The 23,061-nt window shown below is 36.3% G+C and overlaps 1 long non-coding RNA gene across 1 annotated transcript; it reads left to right on the forward strand.

Annotated features, from left to right (window-relative positions):
• Positions 1–6,551: 6,551 nt before the first annotated feature.
• Positions 6,552–21,160, forward strand: LOC110311218 (uncharacterized). The gene is made up of 3 exons (XR_002379942.2): positions 6,552–6,724; positions 6,908–7,017; positions 21,026–21,160. It is a non-coding gene; the product is annotated as an uncharacterized LOC110311218 (long non-coding RNA).
• The last annotated feature ends 1,901 nt before the right edge of the window (positions 21,161–23,061 follow it).

The following is a 23,061-nucleotide window of genomic DNA, read 5'->3' on the forward strand; positions in this document are numbered from 1 at the left end:
CACAGACTATTTCTGATTAATAACTCTTGAATGAGCAACCCCCGATATCTTATGGCTAATTTACATACTATTTATTTTGAGTGATCAAGTAAACATAATTATGACAACAACATTTAGTCAAACATGTTAGGAGGGTATAAGCATTTGATGTTATTCTGATTATGACTGGCAGAGCTCTGGATGGTGATCTTTCCTGGCCTGGCATGGGTTACTCTCCTGATTTTAATTCTGATGTTAAAGTTCCTTTTGTTCTTCTTCAAAAGGGCAGGTACATCCTGTGTTCAGACATTAATACTACAAAGAACTCTTTCTATAGAATGATTTTTACAGGTTCACAGGAACGTTCAGAGATGATAAGATGTGTTAGAGTAGCCATAGGCATTCCTATGATGGGGTCCCAAAGAGAGAGAGCTTCCCCTCACATGTTTTCAAGTATCAGAAATAAAGAGAGTTTCTTGCTCATAAAGGACAGGGGAAAATCTCATGCTGAATTATATAGACTATACTCTAGATGCCTAAAGCATAAATAAGGACCATTTACAACTCAAGGTTACCTTGCATCATTCTCTTTAAGTGTTTTCTAGAAGACTGAGATCAACTCTAAACATTCCTTATAAATACAACATTCTACTTCATATTATCTTTCACTTAATTCTTTGTGATTTATTTTCTAAAAGAATAGGAAGTTTATATATTATGTTCCCTGACTTTTTTCTGGGGAGATGCAAATGATCATCTATTTGGTTTAGATAGGACACCAGTGGCAGGAGAAAGAAACAATCACAGCCAAGTCCAGCTTAGTGAATCAATGAATTCATTTGTTATTTAATGGATCTTATGTTATTAAAGGCACCCTATCACAGAAAAACCCATGGAGCAAAGCTGACAACTGCTAAAAGCTGCATCCCTGGAAATCCTACATGATATTGCAGGTAGCTAATCTTATCTGGGAATATTCTTCTTTACAGAGATTGTCTACAGCATTTATGGTCTTGTGAAGAGTCTTTTGTATGTGGCCTCTTGCTGAGTTCTGTAGCTAATGTTCTGTAAGTCTTCCAATTTTCATTGACTCATTGAGTTTCAACAGACTTCCACCTTCCATCCATTCTCCATGAGAGAATGTTTGTCTACAGTAAAGAGCAACATAACAGGCACAGCTTATGGGTTCTTCTATTGTTTCAGTAAATTTTCTACAATCTATTTTTATCTTTTTCCCCTCTTCCAACTCCTCCTAGATCCTCCTCCCCACCTCCCTACCCAACTAACATCATATCCTCCACCCCCCCATACACACAAAGAAAAGAAAGAACAGAAGCAAAAAAAGCAAGAAACAAAAATGCCACACATAAAAAAAATCAAAATAAGCAGGCAAAAGACCAATAAAACAAAAGGCCAAAACAAAACAAAGCAAAACAAAAAGTCTTCAAAAAATAATATTGATTTCATTTAATGTTGACCAACTACATATGCGCATGGGATCAACCAATATATAAATATAGTGTAATATATTTAGTTAAACTTGATTGAAAAAATTATTTTTTCTTTACCCATAGGTATGGATTGAAGATAGTGTTTTGGTTAGGGGTGGAAGCCTGTATCCACTTCTTTTAATCAATGATAAGACCCTGTCTAGCTTTAACCTGCACAGTTCTCAAGTATGTGCCTTAGTCTCTATGAGTCTGTCTATGTCTCAGAGCTGATGTACCTGGATAAACTTTCTTCTAGATATATCTTCTTAAAATTCTATAGCCCTACTATAAAGTGAGCTCCTTATAAGCCAGAATCCTTCATTTGTTCATGTTGAATGCCAACTTCTAGGTGTGGCCTAAATAGTCAATACTTCTTTAATATTTAATAACTGGGAGAATGCATGAAAGCAATTATTTCACATTCTCCAATTAAAATGTTTCTTGTGTTTTCAGACTGCAGTGGGGAGACTCAGTGATGTCTCCAGGTGATTAATCATTTGCCAGAGAAACATTAATGAAAGCAGTTTGGCTTAGGTATACTTTTGCTGAATGTTTAGGGCCGTAAATAATGTAATACTACTGTATGTGTGATCAAACTCTGGTGTGTGTTACCACATAAAATTCCAATCAGCATGATGTAAACCACTTTTCAAATAATTTACCATTGTCTTATATTTAATAAGATCAGATACCAAGGAGTAAGTTTTTGAGATGAGAACAAACACAATTAGCAAGTATTTATATGTTCTTTGGACATATAAACTCTTTAGATATGATTCCTCAATATCAAGGCATTAATAAATTCTCAACAAACATTTGTGGGAACAAAGATGCTTTTAAAAGGTCTCTTTCTCCCAGCATCTTTCTAAGTGCCCAGATCTTGAGTCACAGCCAAGAGTTAGGGAAATGTCTGGCAATTTCACACTACTTTCTACTCAATGAGAAATTTGACAAAGTGACTTCAGACCTCTAGGTAGCTCATTTCCTATTATTATTTATTTGTTTTATGTCCAAAATTTCAGTGTCTCTATTCTTTCAATTTTGGTCTCATACTAAGTAATTTATGTAAGTAAAATGATTGCTCCAAAATTCAAGGAATTTCATGTCTGCTTTTTTTCAATAGGCAAATGACCCTTCAAAGAATCATATTTGATTTATTTCAATGTAGAAAATATAATACAACATGTTACAACACGATTTATAGTATGATTCTTAAATATCTTCAATAACAGACAGTTTTTATTAGAATATATTTTATTGAAAACAGATTATTCTCTCATCCTGTACATCCCAACCATAGTTTCCCCTGCCTCCACTCTTTCCATCTGCCTCCCTCTACCTTATACCTTCCCTATACTCACTCCCTCTCTGTTTCCTCCTTAGAAAAGTGCAGACCTCCAAGAGACAACAGCTAACCACAACAAAGCAAAATACAACAAGACAAGGCAAAAGCCCTCATATCAAGACTAGACAAGGCAACCCAATGGGAGGAAAAGTGTTTCAAGAGCAGGTAAAAGAGTCAGAGATATACCTGATCCCACTGTTAGGAATCCTACAAAGGAACCACACTAACAGCCATAACATATATACAGAGAACCTGTTTTAGACCAAATTAGGCCTCGTGCTGGCTGTTTCAGTCTCTGTGAGCTGATGTGATCTCTGCCTCAGTGGTTTGGTCAACTGTGTTTTCCTGGTGTCCTTTATCCACTTGGACTCCTATAATCTTTCCTCCTCCTCCTCCTCCCCCTCCTCCTCTTCCTCCTCCTCCCCCTCCCCTTCACCTTTCCCCTCCCTCTCCTCCTCCTCCTCTTCCTCAGGGTTCCTCAAAGAGGCATTCTACAGAAGGAAAATACTTTTACCACCTTCAGGTCCAATAGAGGTCCAATATCCAAAATGTATAAAGAAGTTTTTAAAAATCAGACATCAAAAATCTCATATATTTCAATTTTAAAATGGGGTACATATCTAAACCAAAAAAAAAAAAAAAAGTTCAATGGAGGAGTTTTAAATGACTGAGATAAACCTAAAGAAATTTTCAACATCCTTAGCTATCAGGGAAAAGCAAATCAAAACTACTTTGAGATTTCGTTGTACAACTGTTAGTAAGGCTAAGTTCAAAAGTACAAATGACAACTCATGATGATAAAGGACGTGGAGCAAGGAGAACACTTCTCTACTGGTGGGAGTGAAAACTTGTCCAGCCACTATGGCAATCAGTGCGGCGGTACCTAAGGAGGTGTGAATTGATCTAGCTCAAGATCCAGCTATAACATTATTGGGTACATACCAAAGGATGCTTCAGCCTACTACAGAGAAAGTTGCCTAACTGCGTTCATTGTTGCTCTATTCATAGTAGACAAAAAACCAAAAACAACCTAGATATCCCTGAACTGAAGAATGGATAAAGAAAGTGTGGTACATTTACACAATGGATTATTAATGAGCTGCTCAAAAAGTAATATTATGAAATTTATAGGCAAATGAATGAGACTAGAAAAAAATAATCATCCTGAGTGAGGTAACCTAGGCTCAGAAAAGCAAACATTACCATGTTTTCACTTATAAACAGATTAGCTGTTAAGTAAATGATCACCAATCTACAACCCACAGACCCAGAGAGATTAGGTAAACAGCTGATCTCTACTACAGGGAAATACTTGGACCTCCTTGGGACTGAGAAATAGAATAAATTACTGTTTTAAAATTTTTTTCTTCGTATGAGAATGTTATACATAAAAAATTTTATCAGAAAAATTGTGTATAGTTTTGCCCAAAATTGTAATATGCAACTTAAAATATTCCCTTTCAGTTCAGTTTAGACTACACACATCCTGCTAAAAGAGTGGCATTGGTTTCCCCTCTCTTTTAATATTATATTCCAATAGAAAATTATTCTATTCAGTGAGCAAATATTAAATGACTGGCTGGTTTTCATGAATGCTTAAAAAAACAATACATTCTGGTTTCTTTTGTGTGTGGGTGTAGAGGGGAGCTCTATGACCTCTTCTTATACATTATGTATTATAAGGTGTATTATGTCTAAGAGGATAATTGCATACCAAATATGGAATGCCTAGCCTCAAAGAATATCATTAACTTTTGGAAATATAATGAAAAGGAATAATTAGAGGAAGGTAGACAAACAATAAAAACATCTGTTTAATATTCATTTTCTTTCATCTATTCTCTATAGTCTTACGTGTACACTGCTCAGTCAAGGATTTTTCTTCACAAGTCATGAGTAAAAATATCCATCATAATGTAACTATGGCTTCACATTCTTTTGTTGCTGATTTTTTTTTTTAGTAAAATCTGTTGAGATATGATTTGTGACAGGCATGCTGTCACAAATGTTTGTCAAGAGTTCTGAACATCTTACATCATTCTCTTTCTAGGATATGATCATTTTTGGATGTATTTCTTATCTAGGAAGTAGACTATTCAGGGCAATAATTCCATTGGGTCTTTCCCTAAATCACTGCAAAACAATTAAAAAGTACACAATTCCTTGGTCGATTTCTAATTCCTCTTTTCCTCTAATGAAGGCAAAATAAATGGGATTTGGGATCCTCCCAAGACAGAAAATAAACAAGTTAACATTAGTGACTTGTATCCAGGAATAAGGTATGTTTCCCAGTAGAGCATTCAGCAACAACTAAGTTGTTGTAAATTCTCACTAACCACTAAGTAAGTCACTTAGTCACATGCTGCCTCTCAAAGACTGCTATGTAATCACTGGAATGAAGGACATGATAATCTAATTTTAATTAATTTAATTTAAATATAAACTTAAAAGCTGACTTTTACTTGAGAGTATCATGCTGGACAAAATAGTTTGGTATCATGCTGGACAGTATAGTTCTGTAAATGAAGATAATAGTGTTTTGCTGGCAGAGTGATCAAATTTAATGGGCAACTTAAATAGCAGAAAATGAAGAGGGCAAGTATGTGGAAAGCACTTATTTCAACAGCTTTTATTTGTACATCACCAGCAGTGGTAAATATCAAGATACTACTGAAAGTTCAGGGAGCAATGTCTTTTTTCAAGCACTTCTAATCATTATCGTTTTCAGTACACAGTTTTCTATAGTTAGAAATGCACTATGATAGGTAGAAGGTAAACTCCAAGCCTTCCCACGTACCCTGTGACAAAATAATCTACTGCATCTTGCCACATGAGCGACACTAACAGAAATAAGAATGCTACTTTTAGGTCAATATAAAGGTGTCATTTATTACATTAACAGTGGAATATTGGAATTTCCCACCACTGAAGCTATTCAAGAAAAGATCAAACTGAAAGTATGGGGAATTATTTAGAATAAGCCAAACATTTGGAATAGTATAGGTTATAAATTTAGCAAATTATTTATCTGTCCCTACTTGGAAAATGGAAGCATATGTAAAAACAGCAATAGCAGTCATATCAAAAGGGAAAGTCTGGGTCTCTCAGATATAAAGACTGTGATTATTTTCCTTCATATTAATTAATCAATTTCATGTCTTTATAATAAGTAGAGGAAAGTTGGATTAATGTTTTTCAATTTGTGTTAATGATAGTTATCTTATACATGAGTAATTAAATGAACTACTCTAATTTCACTAAAAATGAAAATTTAAGCTAAAGACTGAGAAAGTATGATATCATAATCAAAGTAGGACATCTTAACCCAAGTATGACATCATATAAGCAAGGAATCAGGTATGCAAATACTCATTAACAGTTAAGAAATGAAGAGGTATCTTGTGTGCGCCGCCGTCTCACCAGCAAGAACGCTGCAACAGGATCCTTCTGCACACGTTTATTGGGAGAGCTTGATTGCAGAGGCGAAGAGAACCCAAGCCCAGAACTGGTGCTGCTTATATAAGCCTAGGAGAAGCATGTCTCACACCCGGATTGGTTGTGCTTGGGTTATGCTTATCACCATATTTGCATGCCTACATCTGATTGGTTAACTTCTCTCTCTTCTGATTGGTTAACTTCTCTCTCATCTGATTGGTTAATTTTGGTTAATTCTCAAAACCTCATCTTGGCAAAAGAACTTTACTGCCTATGTATGCGTGGTGGCCAGCAGTAGCCAACTGCCACTCTGCAATGGCACATGTGGCTTCCCACAGAGGTAGAGCCAGAGATATGACCCACCCAGTAAAGGCACTTGCAGTAAACAAGCCTGAAACCTGAGTTCAAATGCCAGCATGCTCATAAAGGTAGAAGAGAGAACACAGTTCGGAAAGATGTCCTCTGACCTCCACAGGTACATGTGCCCCCACCCCACAAAGTAATGATTTGAAAAGGAAAGAGGCAAAACATTTATTTTATTTTTGTCCCCACTGTGATTTCTGTTCTCCCTTTGCTGTGGTTATATTTATTACTCTCATTTCCTCCAAGGACAACTGTGTACATGACTGTTTGCATGTGTGTTTCTTTTCTTCCTTAGGCTATTAGAAGCAAATCCAGGTTTACCTTTGTGTTATACAGTGCTGGGAAGTCAAAACTCATAATCTCATCAGCTTATAAGCAATGTAATACATCACAACCTGAGATACGGTGAGAATTTAAAGTAATGGCGCGTAAGAATTGCTTGTTCACTTGTGGCATGGTAGTGGAGGATGGTCTCATGTTTAGATACTAGGAAATGTCACAATTTGTCTTTCTGTTCTAATTTTCTCTGAATTCATAGTTGAAAAGTCTCAATTACCCAGTGAAATCACTTGGAATCTATTTATGGAAGTGTATAGGTTTCCACAAACACTCTAGTCTTCCCTTTTAATAATATCAGAGGAAATCTGTTTCCAACCAAGCTTTAATGTACATCCGTGAATAGCCCTGGAGACAGTTCTTGGACCTTTAGGCATTTTTTTTTTTTTTGTAGCAGAGGGCATTGCTGTTTGAATTCAAATGATGCTAGTGTGCTTGAGACCAGCAATGATAAACAAGTCCTACTAGACATTCATTACATTTTTATCATCTGATTATAACCACAAGCACCCACCGCTAGCTCTCACAACCTTCCTGTAAATTATAAACAGCACACTGAAGTTTCTCTTTGGAAAAGAAAAAATATTTCTGCTGTGGATGAGGAGGTGTGAGTGTGGTTCAGTAGCGTGTTCTGTTTACCAAAGTCTCTGGCATGAGAAAGAAGCAAAATTCTTAGAAAATGGGGATTGACCACTCATTATTGGAAAGAAAAAAAATCATTGTCTATAGCAATGATGCATTCCCAAATACTGAATTCGTCTATTCTCCACTGTCAAAATAAAGTCTCTCCTTGAGTTTCCAATTACTCATTCAGGAGATCTCCCCATGGTATCTGGGCGAAGAGTCACGAAAGAGATTTCTCAGAAAGTCACCAGTAAATAGCTATGTTGTAGCAAGGATAAAAAAAATAATGTTCAGAATCAAGGAGCTCCCCTTATTATCTCCTCAGGTCCAGACAGAAGAACCCTTTTAAGCCTGTAACTAACTGCATTGACCACTGTAAATTTTATCTCTCCAGCTGGGTTTTAGAAAGACAATGTGCACCACTAGGAGAATGTGTTCTTTATAAACCTCAAGCTATTTCTTTAACACAGTAAACAAGTCAATGAATAAAGGACACTCTGGAAGTAGCTAGGCCTGGATTTAGGTGATTTTTCTAAATGATGACCTAGCTCATAATGTTACTAATTATTTTAGGTATATGACCTAATGTTCCTTGGATAACTAAAATTCAGTGATACAAAGAGATGATAATGAATCCAATTGCAGGAATATATGTGCTAGAAAATATTCCTCTGCTCATCTGACTTTTCTATGGATATGTACAAAATGTATCAATGAAAAATACTTTTAAAGATATAAATAAAAGTACTTCTGAATATGAATGACATCATTTTAAAAAAATGTAATGAAGCCACTGAGTAGAAAGATTTGAAAGAGAAAAGAAGGAAGGAAGGAAGGAAGGAAGGAAGGAAGGACGGAAGGAAGGAAGGAAGGAAGGAAGGAAGGAAGGAAGGAAGGAAGGAAGGAAGGCACAATTTATATGCTTCACAAAATGCAAAGCCACACATTCCCCTTTTGGACACACTGACCTATATAATTGATGCTTCAGAGTAGACCTTGAGAGTAGAAGTAATATTCTTCATTTAGCCAAAATGTTTTCATTTGTCTGGATTAACCTTCAAGTTAGCTGTTTGAAATTTACTGCTCAGTCAGTCAAAATCAACTGAAATGTAGCAGCCAAGTTTTAAAGAAACATTCTCCGTGACATCCATGGGACTATCTAGTAGTTTCACCACATTTATAATGAAGAAACACTATATTCAGATCAGAAAGCAAGATCATGAACAAGTGGGGAGTTCACTTTCCAAAGTCACCAAATGTTCAGTGAGTATCCAAAAAAATCAATACTATCTTTGCAAAGATTTGTACATTATTATGTAGTTAAAACATTGGTCCAAGAGATAAATTCACTCTTTTCAGCTTTTGTAGTTGTGGTGGTGGATTTATTTTAAATATTGTTTTATTTTTAAGATTATGATAATCACATCATTGTTTCAATTTGTACCTCCCTCCAAAATCCATGTACCTCCCTTGCCCTACTTAAAAATCATGTCATCTTTCTTTAAAATTGTAGGTACGTGTGTGTGTGTCTGTGTGTCTGTGTGTGTGTGATTCCATGTATGCATGTTCCTAAATACAATCTACTCATTCAATATAATGCTCTCTGCTAACTTTGTTATTTGCTTTGTGGATGACAGTGAGGGACAACTTACTGAAGTCTCATTTCCTTATGTCCAGAGAAAAAATATACTATCCATATCTAATAGAATACTTTTCCTATATTTTGCTGAAAAAAAAGTGCAAAGAAAAGGTGGGTGATTTTAATTTTTCAACACTCTTAAAATTCAGTACAGCTACACATACACACACAAACAAACACACACACACACACATATACATATATATATATATATATATATATATATATATATATATTTGCACACACACTTCCATTCTTCAGATGATGGATATTTTTGTACATCAAATATGCATTTGTTTATTTTCTTGTCACTGAGTAGGTAAGAGATTTGCATCAGGTGGTTTCCACAAATAGCATGTGAACTACATCCATGAAAATTCAAGAATCGGCCAGTTGCTTCATATCCACAACCCCTAAAACATACCAACCCTTTTCTCATGATTTTGCAAATTCACTCTGGGCACAGTGGCAGATCAGAGACCATTCTCAGTAGAGGTAAACTGAAGGGACTTAACATTTCTTTAAAAGGCTCTGCCAGAGCAATCAGCTTAAAATTCTTTACTACTTACTTGACAAATTTTAAGATGCCACAATTAATTGACTAGTATACTCTTCTGATAAATCGTAATAGTTAATGATATTACATATTCTGCCAGGCTTTAATTTTCCCCTTTCTTGCTGAAAATTGATTTACATTGTGATAGAATTAAGACCCAGGACCTTGAAGAGATGAGTGGGGTTTTTTTTGTTTTGTTTTTTTTGGTTTTTTTGAAGGGTTGATGCCTTTCTTTTGAGTGAACTCTTCCAACCACAGAACTGGATTAGTTAATACATGAGTCAGTGATTATGAAGCTGTGTCACTCCTGGTATAATCCCTTTGATGTATTTGCCCTTGCCCTCCTTTTATTGTGCTGTGTTCTAGTACAGCAGAAAGAACTCATCAGTAGCTAAATAGGTGACAGCCCCTTATGGTCTGGGACATCTCAAAGGCCAGACACATACACTCTAATCTTTATTATTAATCCCCAAGATTTAATATTCTGTTTTAGCAACAGAAAGTGGACCAAGGTAAAATTCTAGCAATTTTGCACATACCTTACTTTTCTTTCCCCTTAAAGACAAAAATCAAATAGATATTAGTATCATGTTTGGTTTATCACTATACAAGAAAGAATGAGAGCCTACTTCACAGATTTAATGAAACGTCAACTCTGCAGTTGTCAGACTGCACAACAAAGACTGTAATTAGAAAGATCAAAGAAGGGGAGAGGGATCTGAAATGAGAAAAGGAAAAACTGAATGTGAAGAATGTAATTGTGCTTGTCAATTTCAGTGTTCAAGAATGACCTGACTAATTTGTTGCATTATCTCAGTATTTGAATTATTAAAAATTGAAAAATTAACAATGATAAGTCGAACTCTATTTCTTTATAGTTGTGTTTTCTGTGATGTTTTTGCAGATTCTGGGAATATATTAGGTTTTTTTCTTATTTTGTCTTAGAGTGCATTAACATGGGCAATGAAAGTAGATGAAGGTAAGAGCATTCAAACAAAAATAACTTTCTCTCCCTTCTTATCCCTCCTCTTCCCCCCTCCCACACACACACACACACACACACACACACACACACACACACACATCCCTACCAAAGCCTGATGACCATTGGGTACTAGTCCTGTTGTCTCTGTTGGATATGGACAAGATGTCAGTTTTAAGTATGTAGGAGTTGTTCAGAACTCTCACAGCACACAATAACTGGGGAGCTAACTCCATTTGTATTTCACACCACAAAATAAATACATAAATACATACATACATATATACACATACCAGCACAAACACAAAGAAGTATATCCATTGATTACCCACAATATTTTTATTGTTGTTGTTTACTATTACACAACACATGGACTCTTGCGGGTGTGTCATTCTTTATTTTCTGGCATATAATTTTTATATTTATTTTATGTTTCAGAATTTTACACATGATTACTGTGTTGATACAGATTTCATAATGCTATCACACACCTTAAACTTTTTCTGTGTCTTTCTCATACCCTTTCAAATTCATGACTTCCTCATAATTATTATATAATCTAATACAATGGTCATTATATAGATTGATATATGATAGGTAGATAGAATATGGAAAGATAGGCAATTAATAGATGATAGATAATACATATGTAGATATATAGATATTGGATTTATAGATAATAGGTAGACAATAGTTACATAGATAGTAGATAGATAGATACATAGATAGATATAAGATAGAAGATTGATAAATAGATGATTGATAGATGATAGATAAATACATAAATAGTAGATAGATAGATCATTTTCTGAGCCCATTTATTGTTACTTGTATAGATACTAGTTTAGGCCTGACTACTGGTATTAGAATATTTCTCCATTATCCATCCCAGGAGAAGATTGCTTCCTATCTCTTAATATTCAGCAACTGCTTGTATATCTTGCATATAGCTTTGAGAATGAGGCCCTAATTATTATCTCATAAAATGTAAGTCTTGGTCTTCACAAAAGTTGCATATTATATTCCAGATTTTCTGATAGATATTGTACTGAGGTCAGAGTGAAGAAACAAATACTTATAGGAACAGAATATTTGGTATCTCACGATTTTCCATTTTCTGTGAGCCATGGAATAGGTTCTTGAAATACTTCACAGGCTGTGAATGTGCTACAACCAGAATGTGCCTCACTGTCAGAAATTGCCCGATTTAAATGCTGCCAGACGACAATGATATATTTTTATATAAAACTGTTTGCTGTTTTGTAGTTTCATCAGTTTGAAGGATTTTATCTGCATACTTCATTCTCTTAATCAAACATAAAGACAGAATTTGCTTCTCATCATCATGGGAAAATGCTTCAAAGGATAATACCAAAATATACTTTACTTGGCTGCTGGAAATGTAGCTCTTTTTAATAGATATTTTATATTTAGTATTTTATTATTAAGCTTAGTTCCTATAAATGCACATTTCAATGGCATGAATGCATGGCATAAATGATGGGAGAAGCAATTTGCATTTATATAGCACCTTTCAAAAGCTTGGGATAGCAGAGCAAAGCACAAAATGCTCCTGTAACTTTGCAATTAAGAATTCACTTCTAATTACTGGTACTTAAATGTGCAGTCTCTTTTTAATCACAGTTTTACACCTGTGGTTAAGTGCTCTGACAAAGCCTTAGCCTTATCTCTAAGGCAGGCAAACTGCATGACTGAATTTTGTACAGAAGGCTGCATTTACCAGTGAAAAGTGATCATATGCATGTGACACCTGTAACAATACCAAAGACGTAGCTACATTTGAAAGAATCCTTCTCCTGGATTATGTTCTCAAGTACTCATCCTGATCAACATCATGTATTCACATACACACACACACACACACACACTCACCACACAAACAAATATCCAACTATGAAACATGATTAGAATTCAAGCCCAAATACTCCTCTGATGTAATACCAGGAAGTTAAGTGATAAGATCTGAAAACCAGCTTGTTAATGTATGCTTGCCTATAGTAAATCTTGAGCTATTGGGGCTACAATGACTTGCATGTGTGAGATTGCTAGGTTTCTTGTATAACCAAGGGACCATTAAATAAGAGAGTGTTAAAAAGAACAATACCCTACTACTACTAGGGGAAAGCACAATTCTACTGCAACATATGGTTTTGAAGGGCTTCAGACTCATTAATGGAGCTATGGAAAGAAAGGCAATCCTAGGAAGGTAGTTGTAACTAAAGAGAAGGCCCTCCTGACATCCATGTACATAACTGATGGCGGGAAAGCACGGAGTTCCATTTTCAAAAGCTGATCGGAAGAAGATTTATTAAAGACCTATGTTGCACTGGGGACCAGTGATCTGAGACAGAGAAGGCAACACCCTGGAACATTGAAAGGCTGCCAGCACATAGAATTAGGAGAGTTCAGAAGCAAACAAACCTCGGGAAAAAGTATCTAACCAGTTGTGAACAATCAGAAGTTAGCACCTGAGTGGGAAGTGGTGACTTTCTCATCTCAGCGCTCAACAGGTGGATGAAGGAGGGTCCACAATCCTGAGGCATTGTCAGCTACATGGTGAATTTGAGAAGAGCCTGGGATGCATACTGCCCTGTCTCAAAGCAAAAAGACAACAACAACAAAATCAGTTATCCTTGAATTCTCATTTGAGTATTATTGTGTGAAAAATAAATTTTAAAACTGACAGTGCTTAAAATGCATGTGAGTCTTTTCCAGATATAAGTAGGGAGCTCTGAGGATTCAAAGAGTAGCAGCAGTGACAACCATGTCAACAGTCATGAAGGAGTCATGGGGACAGTGAAAATGGGTCCTGTTGTCAGGATGGCTTGTAGATCAAGGGTAAGGGATAGACAACAATTGAATGTGACCATGGCCTTTGATTAGAACAGTGAATAGAAAATATTTTATTTTCCTATCCCTGGAGAAAAGCTCCAGAGAGATCAAAAATTTCAATCGAGCATGAAATATCAGTGGAATTGTCTCAGTCACAATATTGGAGGAGAGTCAGTGACTGTTAGAGAGTAGGGACATTTAAATACCCATTTAAACACACTCACAATTACCATGGTAATGCATAGTTTTACACAAAAACATTACAGTTACATGTTGTAATTGAAAGTATAGCTCTCAAAATAAAACATTCCCATCTATTTCTAAATGTGTGATTTAGACAAATTAATTAACTTCCCCAAGTCTCAAATTCTTTATTTCTGTACTAGGGAAAATATAATACCTCTAAAGTTAGATGAAATGTCTGACTTTTTGCAGAATTTTACACAATATTTATACCATTCAAACCTTCCCTCTTCCCCTCCAACTCCCTTAATATCCCCTTCATATTCACTTAAATTCCTGACTTCTTTATTTATTGTTACATATTCATATGTATAGCTCATACTGAGTTCATTTAGTGTTGCTCCTTTGCATATTTGTTTAGGGTTGACTACTTGGAAGTAGATAATCTATCAGGGTCTTTTCCCTGAAGGAGACTAATTTTCTTCAGGAATTATTAATCACTTGAAACTCTTCATCTAGGGGCAGAGCCTTGTGAAAGTCCATCCATCAATGTCCACACATCAACCTGGGCTGACTTGCTGGTCTGCTTCTCTGCCACACATAAAAGTTACTATTTCAAAGCAGAAGGATACTTTTTATGAGAGTGGAGAGCCACATATATTTGTAGGTTAAAGATAAGTATTTTTTATTTTTAATTTATTTTTACACCCCATATTCCATTCCCTACCCCCCCCCATCCACCCTCTGACTGCTCCACATCCCATACCTCTTCCCCACCCTACCCTGTCTCCATGTGGATGCCCCCACTCCCCACTCCACCTGTCTTCTAAACTCCCTCGGGCCTCCAGTCTCTTGAGGGTTAGGTGAATCATCTCTGAATGAACACAGACCCAGAAGTCCTCTACTTTATGTGTGCTGGGGGGCTTCATATCAGCTGGTGTATGATGTCTGTTTGGTGGTCCAGTGTTTGAGAGATCTCGGGGGTCCAGATTAATTGAGACTGCTGGTTCTCCTATAGGATCGATCTTCTCCTCAGCTTCTTTCAGCCTTCCCTAATTCAACAACAGGGGTCAGCTGCTTCTGCCCATTGGCTGGGTGTAAATATCTGCATCTGACTCTTTCAGCTGCTTGCTGGTTCTTTCAGAGGGCAATCATGATAAATCCCGTTGTTCTGAGCTCTCCATAGCCTCAGTAATAGTGACAGGCCTTGGGACCTCCCCTTGAGCTGGATCCCACTTTGGGCCTGTTGTTGGACCTTCTTTTCCTCAGGCTCCTCTCCATTTCCATCCCTGTAATTCTTTCAGACAGGAACAATTATGGGTCAGAGATGTGACTGTGGGATGGCAACCCCATCCCTCACTTGATGTCCTGTCTCCCTGCTGGAGGTGGGCTCTATAAATTCCTTCTCCCTACTGTCAGACATTTCATCTAAAGTCCCTCCCTTTGAGTCCTGGGAGTCCTCACCTCCCAGGTCTCTTGTGCATTCTGGGGGTCCCCCCCCAACCTGCTATTCCTGAGATTGCCTGTTTCCATTCTTTCTGCTGGCCCTCAGGGTTTCAGTCCTTTTCCCTCATCCAATACCAGATCAGGTTCCCCTCTCCCTTCCCCCACTCTCTTCCCCACCATTTGAAATGTAAATAAAGAAAAAATTTTAAAAAGCGTGTAAGGCACAAACATTATTCAAAATTAAACCATCATTGGAAAGACAGGCCCCCTGGGCTTGCAAACTTTATATGCCTCAGTACAGGGGAGCACTAGGGCCAAGAAGTGGGAATGGGTGGGTAGGGGACTGGGAGGGGGAGAGTATGGGGGACTTTTTGGATAGCATTGGAAATGTAAATGAAGAAAATACCTAATTAAAAAAATGATGAATAGAAATCTTATTTATTTTTCCCTTCTAGTTTTATCACTTGACTTTCATAAATAGACACTTTTATTCAGTGTTGCCTCTTCATTTGGGGGATTGGAGAAAATTTTATTACTCCTTCTGTCTTGCCTGTGACACTTTAAATACCTTCTTTATTCAGTAAGTTTGATCCTTTTGTGAAAATGATGAAGTAAAATACCTGGCTGAAAAAACTCTCAGCAAAGACACACTTATTTTCTTCCTCAATAGCAAAAACATGTTTAGTTTAGCTAAGAAGTTGGGAGTTTCAGACCCAAATGTTTTCTTGATAATTCCGCATATTGAGGCTAAGGTGACTTCTATTTTATTTTCACTAAATCCATGAACATACTACATGTTTGAATACTTGTCTGGGCTTTGTGGACTGTCGTGTAGCCCTTTGCTATTTCATAAATCATTTTTTTTCTCAAGAGGGTACAAGTACTTTAAATAACAACAACAACAACAACAACAACAACAGCAGCAACAAATATGGTAGCAAATAACACATTTCCAAAGACCAGGAGGCCAGCTTATAATTGGGGAAAGAAATCATCCTCACTACAGAATGATATCACAAGGAAGCACATAGAAATTTCAGGCTTAAACTCTTCTTTAAAACAGATCACATCAACTTTCAAAATGTGTGTTGTGAATTATAAAATAGCCCTTGCATATTTACATCAGTTATTGTAATGTGATATGTTCTGTGTTTGCTTTCTCTTTCTCGTAGTCATGCATGATGAAACACGGGCTGTGGAGATGAGCTGATCTGATTAACGCATGGTTTCAGTTTCTTCATCTATAGATGAAAGCTGTGAGAAATAAGGAAAATTCTGAACATGCCCTTTCCACAGACACAGTGTTCACTACATATGACCTAAGAGCTGTCAATGTCAGGAAGGCAAACAGATGTTATAGTGTCTAATTTCACATTCACATAAAGTCTATGCTTGCTGTAGCGACCTGATGAGTTGCAGTAATAAAATATATGGGGCTCTTGAGGTTAAAAATCACTGGGAGTCCCTAACCTTCAGATATTTTAATAGTGAATGTTTTAATTAAAATTGAATAATTATTTGGACATAAAGCCAGAGACATTAGAATTTACTCTTAAAATTCTTAAAAATGTTCCCTTTTGACACTGTAATACAACTCTGTCATCTACAAGATACCTGCCTGGCAACTTATGCAATCAAGGGCCCACCAAAACATCCTCATAATCTCTGATGCAAGTTTCTGGTTTGGGGCATAGCTCTCCTTGATCTCATGAATTCACAGGTTTCAGGATAGGCAAGCTTGGATTCAGACAATAAAGACATTTAGACAAAATCTCAGGTAAGAGTAAGTAGATTTGTTTCTGATATTCTTAAAATGTTTAATTATAAGGAGTAACATTGAGTCTTCTGCAGGATGGCATTGGATATTCCTAGTTATACTAGCAAGATCACGACATGCCCAGCTACTTTCAGGAGGAGAATGAGCCTGAAAAAAGAATCGAGGCATTTTTATTGGTCTTCCTACCATTGCGACTACAAATAAATTAAAAAAATAAATGTCTTCAAAAGCTTTTTCATGATAAATTTTGAAGTCAACTTCTAAATAATAATAAGATTATTATTATTATTACTATTATTATATTACTACCTTGGTCTTAGGTATTGGTGTGGAATCATACCTGAGTTTTAAATTTTGTTTTCTGCTTATCTGGTTGCTCCTAGTATCCAACTCTGTAAATTTCAGTTTTGCCCTCATGACAGGGTAACTTTACAAAGAAAATTGAAAAGACAGTTACTGATCCTTACATTGGCATTGTTTTCATTGTTCTACACATCAGCTTGGTGACCGTAGACATGGTTCTTGGCCTCTGCCTCATGTTAAGCTTTTTGCCATCCTTCTATTTTAAAGGATGGTGAATGTTTTATTGGGCTTGGTTTCTTCACCTCCCTATTTGCTAAAATGCCTCTCTCTACCACTCATCAGCAAACTGTATTAGTGTCTGTAGTCCAAGAAGAGAAGGGCCCTTGGAAACTTCACATTGCAGGTCTCAGCTCTGACTTAGTTCTCACATTGCCTATTAGCAACGATGGCCCCAGGACCTACCTCACTGTCCAGAGAAACTTTATTTATGGTAAATACATTAAAAATATCTACCAAATAATGGATACAATGGTTCATGGTGTGTCATTCCCAGACTTGGAAAGTGGAGGTAAGGAGATTGTAAATTCAAGGCCAGCTTCAAATTTATGACTCTGTTTTTTTTTTTTTCAAAGTAGAAAACAGAACAATGACAAAGTGTCCATCTCTATGTGTTGTTGAAGTTACAGGAGGAAATGTTTGCTTACAGGAATCCAGTTCAAATGTTTTACTTTCCACAGACATCAGTACTTGAGGTTGGATTGAAGGAAATGCACCAACTGCCCTTATAACTATTTTATGCCACATCTCCCTAGTCATCTCATAAGCATTATCAATACATCTTTCATGCAAGACTTAAACTGTACACCTAAAGATGTGTTTCCAAAGGGGCAGAGAAGAGTGGAGGAAAAAAAAATATAAAACATGTAATAATATTTAGGTAATATAAGATATATATGTACATATATATGCACACATATATATTACATGCAATAATATTTAGGTAATATAAGATATATATATATATTTGTGTGTGTGTGTGTTTGTGTGTGTGTTTGTGTATGTGTGTGTCTGTGCATATATATATATATATATATATATATATATATATATAATTTTTAAAAAAATAAAGCAGCTCCCATGCTTGAGATGGTCGAGACCATCCTTAAGAAAGCATACCTAGGTCAAAGTGACACTGTGTCACATAACTTGTGCCTCATGAGTTCCAATGGCTCACCGAGGAAGGTAGTGGGAAAAGCTCACTTAGAGCTCAGAGCAGAGCAAATGTCTCTGTGGCCAGAAGTGAGAGAATTAAGGACTGCACTATAGAAGCCACTTTGTCCATGAAGGGCCCTGCTCCTTCTTTAAAGCTTTTATGTCTGAGTCTTCTCTTCAGACAAAAGGAGGCTCTTCAACCTTCCTTCAAGAAGTCCAAAGACACACACGAACTAAATCCCATCCCAGTGAGCTATCAACCTCTTAGGTATTTATCTATCAAGTCACACCACTCAACTTTAGTATCCACTTGTTAAATGGTGGACTTTCTTTTGTTTGAAAAACCTGTGATGAAATCACCCTCATGATATTAGTTATTTCAATAATTAAATTGCTGTGTTTATATTTAGAGCAACTGGAATTCTTCTTCATTTATCTTCCCAAATGTTGGGAGATCTATAAAAACCTAAATCTTTCTTGATCCAACATGTTAAATAACAAAGCATGTTTCATCTGTTAGTTCTTATGGGCCGGAATGGTAAGTATCAAATACAACACAGGACACATATAGGATGAAATTGTACCCAGATAGCTTCAATATGGGAATCAGTACTATGAACAGAGTTTAGTGACTGAAGAATAGAGGCTCAGAGAGCTCTGAAAGAAAAGTTCACTTAAGTGGTAAGCTAGACCATGACAAGCAGAATTAGAGATAAATCTCTACTCTAGGAGGTTGGTGGAGTTTGTCTTCTCAACTAACACTTTAGAGGACACAGCAGACTAAGGTGAATTAATTCTCTAAAGAAAGGAGTATGTCAATGAGGAAGGCTGTGACTTATACACTTTGTTAGTTTTTCTTCAGTTAATAACAGAGTTAATGGTGCTTGATTTAGCAGATTGAACAGGAAGAGACTATGGCATAAAACCTAAAATGTAATAGCCACCTAGATGGTTCTCTCCAGTTTGCTCCAGTGAAAGTTGCTTTATTGGCAATGGTTATGGGTGGATTTAAGTCAGTGTTTGTGCTAGATCTCAGTGCTGATCTTGGCAGCATGGGCCTTCTACAAAGTGTGTTTGTAATTAAGAATATGATAGCTTTCCTTTTTGTTTATATAAATGTATAAATGTAGAGATGGGGCCTGAGGAATAGTTGCAGAGAGAAATGACAAAAACAAAGAGAATATATAATAAATCAGTCATCCACTACTTACCAATGAATACTTAACATTTTTGTGTCTTCACGTCAAATTTAATTTGAACTAACATTATGTATCTCTCAGTATACTAGATATTTTATACCTATAGATTATAGTTTTAAAAGGTGTATCAACGAATGAGAGGATATGCAAGTGATTTTAATTCAAATAAGTAAGTTAATTTACCCTTATTGCGAGACAGTGTTTGAACTCCAACATGTAATTCTCCTATGTCTGTCTCCACATGCTGGGCCTAGGGGTCACACCTACCAACAGGACTTATAATATTAAAGCCACACAGGTTGTGTTGATGTCCTCTCCTTCCAGCAGTGCTTAAGAGAAAATCATCCTCCCCAAGATCCTAACAATGGACTATGATTTTATAAATATACCTTTTAGGTTTTAGATATGATTCACGGAAGAAGCATAGCTGCAGGTGTGACTTATTAGCAGTTGTTTCCATTTTCTGTTCATAATTACTTTTAGGTAAGCCCTCATTCTTTCCCCTTTTGAGTCATGGAAGATTTTGTATAGTCACCACATTTCCATTTTGTCTATATTATTATAAACATTTTTCTGGCAGACAATGTTTAAAAGCCATTTTTTTTTTAATTTATATTGAGACTTACTCTGTAAGTAAGCTATTCTAGAACTCAGTACATGAGCAGGAATGGCTCCAAACTCACTGAAGTTTTTCTGTCTCAGCCTCCTACATGCAGAGATTATATGGATGGTCTTCCATATCTAGCCTCACAAATACATTAATAAAACTTATTAAGTATCTATTAAGAATTCACAGTTATGGTTTTTTTGTTGGGTTTTTTTGTTGTTGTTTTTTTGCAATTATATCAAGTAACAACTTTATAGGCAAGTGGATATTTGTCTGCTTTAACTATTTGATGTCTTCACATATGAAAAGTGTGTAGTTTATAAGTTTATATGATGACTCAGAACAAGTCCCTAGTCTCAAAATGCAAATGTAGCCCCTTGAAAAGTTGTAAAGTGATAGATTTATCCAAAGCAGAGGTAGTGGTTTTCCTTATGTAGATCTTCTTCACGCTTTTCTTCTTAGGATATTCTAAAAACATTCATCTTTCTTTTTTGTCATCATGCAGTTTCTTTCATTTCCATTTCTCCATTAATTCCTAATAATAATAAGTGTTAATTGCCCTTTAATGGGCCATTTAAATTTAAATTCTTTTTTTGCCTCATATTTGAATTTTTGTCTGATGCTTATTTTTCAGATTGTGTAATACACATTTATAGAAAAGGAAAATAACCAAAAATACTCATTCTTCTATCCTAGGAAAAATAAAAGTGGTTATACTGCCCAATGTTGAAGCAGATAAAGTGACAAGGACTTTAAAGTGTCACAGGCACATCTGGAACACATACATCAACCTGATGGAGCATCGTCTCATTGTTTTCTAAATGTCTGAGTTTAAGCAGGGGGTATTATTTCAGACAGAAAATAAAAGATTAATGTGGACATCAGTGGTGATAAATTGTATGCACTTATGAAAAAGTCAGTCTGCTGAAAAGTATAGGACTTCTCAGTCTAATGAAGGAACATTTTAGAAGACCCAAGGCCCTCATTGAAAAACATAAGATTTTCAACATTAATTTATGGTCTTTATTTTGTTGTTATTTTGGTCTTGAGGTAAATTATAAACGTAAAAATTTAAAAATGACAAAATAGCCTTCTACTCCAAAACTGCTCCCTAGAAGCAGATTGGGTGCTCCAACTCCTCTAGCCATGACCCCTACCTATCCAGAGACAGCTTGACTTTCAGGAGATCTGTCATAACCAGGCTCACAGGCAAGGCCCACTCCTATCTCCAGCCCCAATACCCAGACTAACTGAGAGTGCCACAGGGAACAGTGGACATGGGCATTCACCTACAAGTCCCAGACATTCTAACACACCTAAAAAGCAGAATTCTGACTTAAAACCCCTTCTCAAGAAGATGATAGAGGACTTTAAGGAAAACATAAATAACTGCCTTATAGATGTACAGGCAGACACAGGTAAACAGGTAGATGCCCTTAAAGAGGAAATACATAAAATCCCTTAAAGAAATACAGAGAAACACAATCAAACAGGTGAAGAAATTGAACAAAACTGTCCAGGATCTAAAAATGGAAATAGAAACAATAAAGAAATTACAGAGGTAGGAACCCCAGAGATGCAATACTTAGGAAAGAGAAGGAGTCATAGATGCAAGCATATCCAACAGAATACAGCAGAGAAAATCTCAGGCATAGAAGATACCATAGAAAACATTGACACAACATTCAAAGAAAATAAAAAGGACAAAAAGCTCATAATACAAAATATCCAGGAAATTCAGGACACAATGTAAAGACCAAATCTAAGAATAATAGGAATAGAAGAGAGTTAAAAAGTCCTGCTCAAAGAACCTGTAAACATCCTCAACAAAATCATTGATGAAAACCTACCCAACCTAAAGAAAGAGATGGCCATAAATGTACAAGAAGCCTATAGAACACCAAATAGATTGGACCAGAAAGAAAATCCTCTCTTTACATAATAATCAAAACACTAAGTGCACAGAACACGGAAAGAATATTAAAAACTATAAGGGAAAAAGGCCAACATATAAAGGCAGACCTATTAGAATTATACTAGATTTCTCAACAGAGACACTAAAAGCCAGAAGAGCCTAGATAGAGGTCATGCAGACTCTAAGAGAACACAAATGCCAGCTCAGGCTACTATAGCCAGTAAAACTCTTAAATACCATAAATGGAGAAAACAAAATATGCCAGGACAAAACCAAATTTAAACAATATTTATCTACCACTCCAGCCCTACAGAGGATTCTAGAAGGAAAACTCCAACACAAGGAGGGTACCTACACCAAAGAAAAAACAAGATATTAATCATCTCACAAAAAAGCCAAGAGGAGAGAGTCACGTGTACATAATGCTACCTACAACACACATAACAGGAAGTAACAATGATCTGTCTTTAATATCTCTCAATATGAGGCTCTGCAGGTTCTTATTGATGCAGGTGTGGATACTTGCAGCCAAACATTGGACTGAGCACGGAGGAACCCCAATGGAGGTGTTGGAAGAAAGACTGAAGGAACTGAAGCGGTTTTCCAATCCCATGGGAGGAAAACAATATCAACCATCCAGACCCCTGACAGCTCCCAGGGATTAATCCACCAACCAAAAATATGAATAGAGGGACCCATGACTCCAGCTGTATATGTGGCAGAAGATTGACTTGTTTGGCATCAATGGAGGGGAAGCCCTGTGTACTGTGAAGGCTTGATGCTCCAGCATAGGGGAATGATAAGGCAGTGGGGCAGG

Source organism: Mus caroli, unplaced genomic scaffold, assembly GCF_978045245.1.
Source record: "Mus caroli unplaced genomic scaffold, Mus_caroli_1 scaffold_17, whole genome shotgun sequence".
Taxonomy (NCBI): Eukaryota; Metazoa; Chordata; class Mammalia; order Rodentia; family Muridae; genus Mus; species Mus caroli.